We start from the raw sequence: 9437 nt of genomic DNA, 5'->3' as shown, positions 1-9437 counted from the left end.
ACCATATATTTGAACTCTAATCTCTTTGGAAGTGGTTCTGGGCTCTTTCGTTACCATTCGTATTATCAATCTCTTTCATTTGTCATAAATTTTCCCCTTATGGCCATGACCAGGGAGGCTGACTACAGTCCTGTGAACCTTAAACTTCTAAATATGTTGTGCAACTATAGTCACAGAAACATCTACCTGAGATATATATACCGTAATATATATATATATATATATATATATATATATATATATATATATATATATATATATATATATATATATATATATATATTACGCTATATATATTACGGTATATATATACCGTAATATATATACCGTAATTTCCGGACTATTAAGCGCACCCATATATAAGCCTCATCCACTATATTTTACAAAGAGTTTCATTTTGAACATAAATAAGCCGCATCTGTCTATAAGCCTACATTGAAACTAATGAAATTTACACAGGCTTTAACGAAAGACAGTGTGTGTTACACGGCTTGTATCTAAACTGTAACCTACCAACAAAGTAATTGTTTACTGTTCTCCTCCTTCCTTTCACAACAATTTCTCTAGGGAGTTTATCTTTTAGCATCATCGTGCGTTTAAAAATCACCATCGGTGGAAGGAGAAATGAAAATTCTCCTTGGCAATAGCAGGAATTGAACCCACAAACTTGTGGGGAGGTATTGACTGGTAAACCAACAACTTAACAACTGAGCTATCTCTTCTCCATTGTGCAAGCAGTCAATGGGCCTAATGAACCAACATGGCTTCTTTTCCTATACTTCAACACCATTTACCCCAAATTAAAAGTAGGCCAAACAAGTCTTTCAAAAAAGACAAAGAAATAAAGCAATCTTTTAAACAGATCTCTTGATTTAACAAATAGATTCACAGTTTATATTCATAAAGTAGACAAACTATTAGATTTCAAAAGAGAAATTAAAATTTCACTTGACAATGGAGGGGGTTGAACCCACAACCTTGTGGGGACATACTGATTGGTAAACCAACAACTTACTAACTAAGCTATCTCTTCTCCCTTGGGCAAGCAGTCAATAGGCCAATTGAACCAACATGGCGTCTTTTCCTATACTTCCACACCATGTACCTCATATTAAAAGTAGGCCAAACAAGTCTTTCAAAAAAGACAAAGAAATGAAGCAGTCTTTTTAACAGATCTCTTTAATTAACAAACAGATTTACAGTTTAATTCCATAAAGTAGACAAACTATTAGATTTTAAAACAGAAATAAAGAATCTCCTTGGCAATGGCGGGGATTAAACCGACAAACTTGTGGGGACGTACTGATTGGCCAAACAAGTCTTTCAAAAAAGAAAAAGAACTAAAGCAGTCTTTTAAACAGGTCTCTTTAATTAACAAGTAGATTTATAGTTTAATTTTACAAAGTAGACAAACTATTAGATTTCAAAAGAGAATTAAAAAATGTTACTTGGCAATGCCTGGGATTGAACCACCAACCTTGTGAGGACCTGCTGATCGATAAACCAACACTTTACCGACTGAGCTATTTTTTCTCCCTTGTGCAAGCAGTCAATGGGCCTAATGAACCAAAATGGCTTCTTTTCCTATACTTCAACCCTTTGTAACTCTTTAAAAGTAGTCCAAACAAGTCTTTCAAAAAAGACAAAGAAATAAAGCAATCTTTTAAACAAGTCTCTTTAATTAACAAGTAGATTTATAGTTTAATTTTACAAAGTAGACAAACTATTAGATTTCAAAAGAAAATTAAAATATTTTACTTGGCAATGCCTGGAATTGAACCCCTAACCTTGTGGGGACCTGCTGATCAATAAACCAACACCTTACCGAGTGAGCTATCTTTTCTCCCTTGTGGAGGCAGTCAATGGGCCTAATGAACCAAAATGGCTTCTTTTCCTATACCTGAACACCATGTAACTCATTAAAAGTAGGCCAAACAAGTCTTTCAAAAAAGACAAAGAAATAAAGCAGTCTTTTAAACAGGTCTCTTTAATTAACAAGTAGATTTATAGTTTAATTTTACAAAGTAGACAAACTATTAGATTTCAAAAGAAAATTATAATATTTTTCTTGGCAATGCCTGGGATTGAACCCCAAACCTTTTGGTGAACTGCTGATCGATAAACCAACACCTTACCGAGTGAGCTATCTTTTCTCCCTTCTGGAGGCAGTCAATGGGCCTAATGAACCAAAATGGCTTCTTTTCCTATATCTGAACACCATGTAACTCATATTAAAAGTAGGCCAAACAAGTCTTTCAAAAAAGACAAAGTAAAGCAATCTTTTAAACAGGTCTCTTTAATTAACAAGTAGAATTATAGTTTAATTTTACAAAGTAGAAAAACTATTATATTTTAAAAGAAAATGAAAACATTTTACTTGGCAATGCCTGTGATTGAACCCCCAACCTTGTGGGGACCTGCTGATCGATAAACCAACACCTTACCGACTGAGCTATCTTTTCTCCTTTGTGCAAGCAGTCAATGGGCCTAATAAACCAAAATGGCTTATTTTCCTATACTTCAACCCTTTGTAACTCTTTACAAGTAGGCCAAACAAGTCTTTCAAAAAAGACAAAGAAATAAAGCAGTCTTTTAAACAGGTCTCTTTAATTAACAAGTAGATTTATAGTTTAATTTTACAAAGTAGACAAACTATTAGATTTCAAAAGAAAATTATAATATTTTACTTGGCAATGCCTGGGATTGAACGCCCATCCTTGTGGGGACCTGCTGATCGATAAGCCAACACCTTACCGAGTGAGTTATCTTTTCTCCCTTGTGCGGGCAGTCAATGGGCCTAATGAACCAAAATGGCTTCTTTTCCTATACTTCAACACCATGTAACTCATATTAAAAGTAGGCCAAACAAGTCTTTCAAAAAAGACAAAGAAATAAAGCAATCTTTTAAACAGGTCTCTTTAATTAACAAGTAGATTTATAGTTAAATTTTACAAAGTAGACAAACTACAAGATTTTTAAAGAAAATTATAATATTTTACTTGGCAATGTCTGGGATTGAACCCCCATCCTTGTGGGGACCTGCTGATCGATAAACCAACACCTTACTTAGTGAGCTATCTTTTCTCCCTTGCGCAGGCAGTCAATGGGCCTAATGAACCAAAATGGCTTCTTTTCCTACACTTCAACCCTTTGTAACTCTTTAAAAGTAGGCCAAACAAGTCTTTCAAAAAAGACAAAGAAATAAAGCAATCTGTTAAACAAGTCTCTTTAATTAACAAGTAGATTTATAGTTTAATTTTACAAAGTAGACAAACTATTAGATTTCAAAAGAAAATAAAAAATTTTTACTTGGCAATGCCTGGGATTGAACCCCCAACCTTTCGGGGACCTGCTGATCGATAAACCAACACCTTACCGACTGAGCTATCTTTTCTCCCTTGGGCAAGCAGTCAATGGGCCTAATGAACCAAAATGGCTTCTTTTTCTATACTTCAACCCTTTGTAACTCTTTAAAAGTAGGCCAAACCAGTCTTTTAAAAAAAAACAAAGAAATAAAGCAATCTTTTAAACAGGTCTCTTTAATTAACAACTAAATTTATAGTTTAATTTTACAAAGTAGACAAACTATTAGATTTCAAAAGAAAATCTAAAAATTTTTACTTGGCAATGCCTGGGATTGAACCCCCAACCTTGCGGGGACCTGCTGATCGATAAACCAACTCCTTACCGACTGAGCTATCTTTTCTCCCTTGTGTGAGCAGTCGATGGGCCTAATGAACCAAAATGGCTTCTTTTCCTCTACTTCAATCCTTTGTAACTCTTTAAAAGTAGGCCAAACAAGTCTTTCAAAAAAGACAAAGAAATAAAGCAATCTTTTAAACAAGTCTCTTTAATGAACAAGTAGATTCATCATTCATTCATTCATTCATTCTCTCCCGCTTATCCGTAATTCGGGTCGCGGGGGCAGCAGTCTAAGCAGGCCCCTGCCTTTGACTGCTGCCCAATCCTCATAGCACTGTCCCTCACGGTCCCTCCTGCAGGTGGTGAGCCCATGGGAAGGCGGCCCCACGTCACTCTGACGTCACGGACCTTGATATTTCCCTCGTAAGGGACCCCCGGAGCATAGAGAGTTAAGGGCCTTGCTCAAGGGCCCAAGAGTGGCAGCCTGGCGATACCGGGGCTTAACAAGTAGATTTATAGTTTATTTTACAAAGTAGACAAACTATTAGATTTTAAAAGAAAATTATAATATTTTACTTGGCAATGCCTGGGATTGAACGCCTATCCTTGTGGGGACCTGCTGATCGATAAACCAACACCTTACCGAGTGAGCTATCTTTTCTCCCTTGTGCAGGCAGTCAATGGGCCTAATGAACCAAAATGGCTTCTTTTCCTTTACTTGAAACCCTTTGCAACTCTTTTAAATTAGGCCAAACAAGTCTTTAAAAAAACAAAACAAAGAAATAAATCAAGCTTTTAAACATGTCTCTTTAATTAACAAGTACATTTATAGTTTATTTTACAAAGTAGACCAACTATTAGATTTCAAAAGAAAATTAAAAATTTTTACTTAGCAATGCCTGGGATTGTACCCCCAACCTTGCGGGGACCTGCTGATCGATAAACCAACACCTTACCGACTGAGCTAGCTTTTCTCGTTTGTGCAAGCAGTCAATGGGCCTAATGAACCAAAATGGCTTCTTTTCCTATACTTCAACCCTTTGTAACTCTTTAAAAGTAGGCCAAACAAGTCTTTAAAAAAAAAACAAAGTAATAAAGCAATCTTTTAAACAGGTCTCTTTAATTAACAAGTAGATTTATAGTTTAATTTTACAAAGTAGACAAACTATTAGATTTCAAAAGAAAATTAAAAAATGTTGACGTGGCAATGCCTGGGATTGAACCCCCAACCTTGCAGGGACCTGCTGATCGATAAACCAACACCTTATCGACTGAGCTATCTTTTCTCCCTTGCCCAAGCAGTCAATGGGCCTAATGAACCAAAATGGCTTCTTTTCCTATACTTCAACCCTTTGTAACTCTTTAAAAGTAGGCCAAACAAGTCTTTCAAAAAAGACAAAGAAATAAAGCAATCTTTTAAACAAGTCTATTTGATTAACAAGTAAATTTATAGTTTATTTTTCAAAGTAGACAAACTATTAGATTTCAAAAGAAAATTATAATATTTTACTTGGCAATGCCTGGGATTGAACGCCCATCCATGTGGGGACCTGCTGATCGATAAACCAACACCTTACTGAGTGAGCTATCTTTTCTCCCTTGTGCAGGCAGTCAATGGGCCTAATGAACCAAAATGGCTTCTTTTCCTATACTTCAACACCATGTAACTCATAATAAAAGTAGGCCAAACAAGTCTTTCAAAAAAGACAAAGAAATAAAGCAATCTTTTAAACAGGTTTCTTTAATTAACAAGTAGATTTATAGTTTAATTTTTACAAAGTAGACAAACTATTAGATTTCAAAAGAAAATTAAAACATTGTACTTGGCAATGCCCGGGATTGAACCCGCCACCTTGTGTGGACCTGCTGATCGATAAACCAACACCTTACCGACTGAGCTATCTTTTCTCCCTTATTGAAGCAGTCAATGGGCCTAATGAACCAAAATAGCTTCTTTTCCTATACTTCAACACCATGTAACTCATATTAAAAGTAGGCCAAACAAGTCTTTCAAAAAAGACAAAGAAATAAAGCAATCTTTTAAACAGGTCTCTTTAATTAACAAGTAGATTTATAGTTAAATTTTACAAAGTAGACAAACTATTAGATTTCAAAAGAAAATTACAATATTTTACTTGGCAATGCCTGGGATTGAACTACCAACCTTGCGGGGACCTGCTGATCGATAAACTATCACCTTACCGCCTGAGCTATCTTTTCTCCCTGGTGCAAGCAGTCAATGGGCCTAATGAACCAAAAATGCTTCTTTTCCTACACTTCAACACCATGTAACTCATATTAAAAGTAGGCCAAACAAGTCTTTCAAAAAAGGCAAAGAAGTAAAGCAATCTTTTAAACAGGTCTCCTGAATTAACAAGTAGATTTACATTTTAATTTTACAAAGTAGACAAACTATTAGATTTCAAAAGAAAATTAAAACATTTGAATTGGCAATGCCTGGGATTGAGGCCCCAACCTTGTGGGGACCTGCTGATCGATAAACCAACACCCTACCGACTGAGCTATCTTTTCTCCCTTATGCAAGCAGTCAATGGGCTTAATGAACCAAAATGGCTTCTTTTCCTATACTTCAACACCATGTAACACATTAAAAGTAGGCCAAACAAGTCTTTTAAAAAAGACAAAGAAGTAAAGCAATCTTTTAAACAGGTCTCCTAAATTAACAAGTAGATTTACAGTTTAATTTTACAAAGTAGACAAACTATTAGATTTCAAAAGAAAATTAAAACATTTTACTTGGCAATGCCTGGGACTGAGCCCCCAACCTTGTGGGGACCTGCTGATCGATAAACCAACACCCTACCGACTGAGCCATCTTTTCTCCCTTATGCAAGCAGTCAATGGGCCTAATGAACCAAAATGGCTTCTTTTCCTATACTTCAACACCATGTAACACATTAAAAGTAGGCCAAACAAGTCTTTCAACTCATATTAAAAGTAGGCCAAACAAGTCTTTCAAAAAAGACAAAGAAATAAAGCAATCTTTTAAACAGGTCTCTTTAATTAACAAGTAGATTTATAGTTTAATTTTACAAAGTAGACAAACTATTAGATTAAAAAAAAAAAATAAAAAATTACTTGGCAATGCCTGGGATTGAACCCCCAACCTTCTATGGACCTGCTGATCGATAAACCAACACCTTACCGCCTGAGCTATCTTTTCTCCCTTGTGCAAGCAGTCAATGGGCCTAATGAACCAAAATAGCTTCTTTTCCTATACTTCAACCCTTTGTAACTCTTTAAAAGTAGGCCAAACAAGTCTTTTAAAAAAGACAAAGAAATAAAGCAATCTTTTAAACAGGTCTCTTTAATTAACAAGTAGATTTATAGTTTAATTTTACAAAGTAGACAAACTATTGGATTTCAAAAGAAAATTAAAATATTTTACTTGGCAATGCCTGGGATTGAACCCCCAACTTTGTGGGGACCTACTGATCGATAAACCAACACCTTACCAACTGAGCTATCTTTTCTCCCTAATGCAAGCAGTCAATTGGCCTAATGAACCAAAATGGCTTCTTTTCCTATACTTCAACCCTTTTTAACTCTTTAAAAGTAGGCCAAACAAGTCTTTTAAAAAAGACAAAGAAATAAAGCAATCTTTTAAACAGGTCTCTTTAATTAACAAGTAGATTTATAGTTTAATTTTACAAAGTAGACAAACTATTAGATTTCAAAAGAAAATTTAAATATTTTACTTGGCAATGCCTGGGATTGAACCCCCAACCTTGTGGGGACCTGCTGATCGATAAACCAACACCTTACCAACTGAGCTATCTTTTCTCCCTAATGCAAGCAGTCAATGTGCCTAATGAACCAAAATGGCTTCTTTTCCTATACTTCAACCCTTTGTAACTCTTTAAAAGTAGGCCAAACAAGTCTTTTAAAAAAGACAAAGAAATTAAGCAATCTTTTAAACAGGTCTCTTTAATTAACAAGTAGATTTATAGTTTAATTTTACAAAGTAGACAAACTATTAGATTTCAAAAGAAAATTAAAATATTTTACTTGGCAATGCCTGGGATTGAACCCCCAACCTTGCGGGGACCTGCTGATCGATAAACCAACACCTTACCGACTGAGCTAGCTTTTCTCTTTTGTGCAAGCAGTCAATGGGCCTAATAAACCAAAATGGCTTCTTTTCCTATACTTCAACCCTTTTTAACTCTTTAAAAGTAGGCCAAACAAGTCTTTTAAAAAAGACAAAGAAATAAAGCAATCTTTTAAACAGGTCTCTTTAATTAACAAGTAGATTTATAGTTTAATTTTACAAAGTAGACAAACTATTAGATTTCAAAAGAAAATTTAAATATTTTACTTGGCAATGCCTGGGATTGAACCCCCAACCTTGTGGGGACCTGCTGATCGATAAACCAACACCTTACCAACTGAGCTATCTTTTCTCCCTAATGCAAGCAGTCAATGTGCCTAATGAACCAAAATGGCTTCTTTTCCTATACTTCAACCCTTTGTAACTCTTTAAAAGTAGGCCAAACAAGTCTTTTAAAAAAGACAAAGAAATTAAGCAATCTTTTAAACAGGTCTCCTAAATTAACAAGTAGATTTACAGTTTAATTTTACAAAGTAGACAAACTATTAGATTTCAAAAGAAAATTAAAATATTTTACTTGGCAATGCCTGGGATTGAACCCCCAACCTTGCAGGGACCTGCTGGTCGATAAACCAACACCTTACCGACTGAGCTATCTTTTCTTCCTCATGCAAGCAGTCAATGGGCCTAATGAACCAAAATGGCTTCTTTTCCTACACTTCAACACCATGTAACTCATATTAAAAGTAGGCCAAACAAATCTTTCAAAAAAGACAAAGAAGTAAAGCAATCTTTTAAACAGGTCTCTTTAATTAACAAGTAGATTTATAGTTTAATTTTACAAAGTAGACAAACTATTAGATTTCAAAAGAAAATTAAAACATTTTACTTGGCAATGCCTGGGATTAAACCCACAACCTTGCCGGGACCTGCTGATCGATAAAACAACACCTTACCGACTGAGCTATCTTTTCTCCCTTGTACAAGCAGTCAATGGGCCTAATGAACCAAAATGGCTTCTTTTCCTACACTTCAACACCATGTAACTCATATTAAAAGTAGGCCAAACAAGTCTTTCGAAAAAGACAAAGAAATAATGCAATCTTTTAAACAGGTCTCTTTAATTAACAAGTAGATTTATAGTTTAATTTTACAAAGTAGACAAACTATTAGATTTCAAAAGAAAATCTAAAAATATTTTACTTGGCAATGCCTGGGATTGAACCCCCAACCTTGTGGGGACCTGCTGAGCGATAAACCAACACCTTACAGACTAAGCTATCTTTTCTCCCTAATGGAAGCAGTCAATGGGCCTAATAAACCAAAATGGCTTCTTTTCCTACACTTCAACACCACGTAACTCATATTAAAAGTAGGCCAAACAAGTCTTTCGAAAAAGACAAAGAAATAATGCAATCTTTTAAACAGGTCTCTTTAATTAAGAAGTAGATTTATAGTTTAATTTTACAAAGTAGACAAACTATTAGATTTCAAAAGAAAATAAAAATATTTTACTTGGCAATGCCTGGGATTGAACCCCCAACCTTGTGGGGACCTGCTGATCGATAAACCAACACCTTACAGACTGAGCTATCTTTTCTCCCTAATGGAAGCAGTCAATGGGCCTAATGAACCAAAATGGCTTCTTTTCCTACACTTCAACACCATGTAACTCATATTAAAAGTAGGCCAAACAAGTCTTTTAAAAAACACAAAGAAGTAA

This window comes from Silurus aristotelis, assembly GCF_946808225.1.
Source record: "Silurus aristotelis genome assembly, chromosome: 12".
NCBI lineage: Eukaryota > Metazoa > Chordata > Actinopteri > Siluriformes > Siluridae > Silurus > Silurus aristotelis.
Note: the sequence above shows the minus strand (reverse complement) of the source record.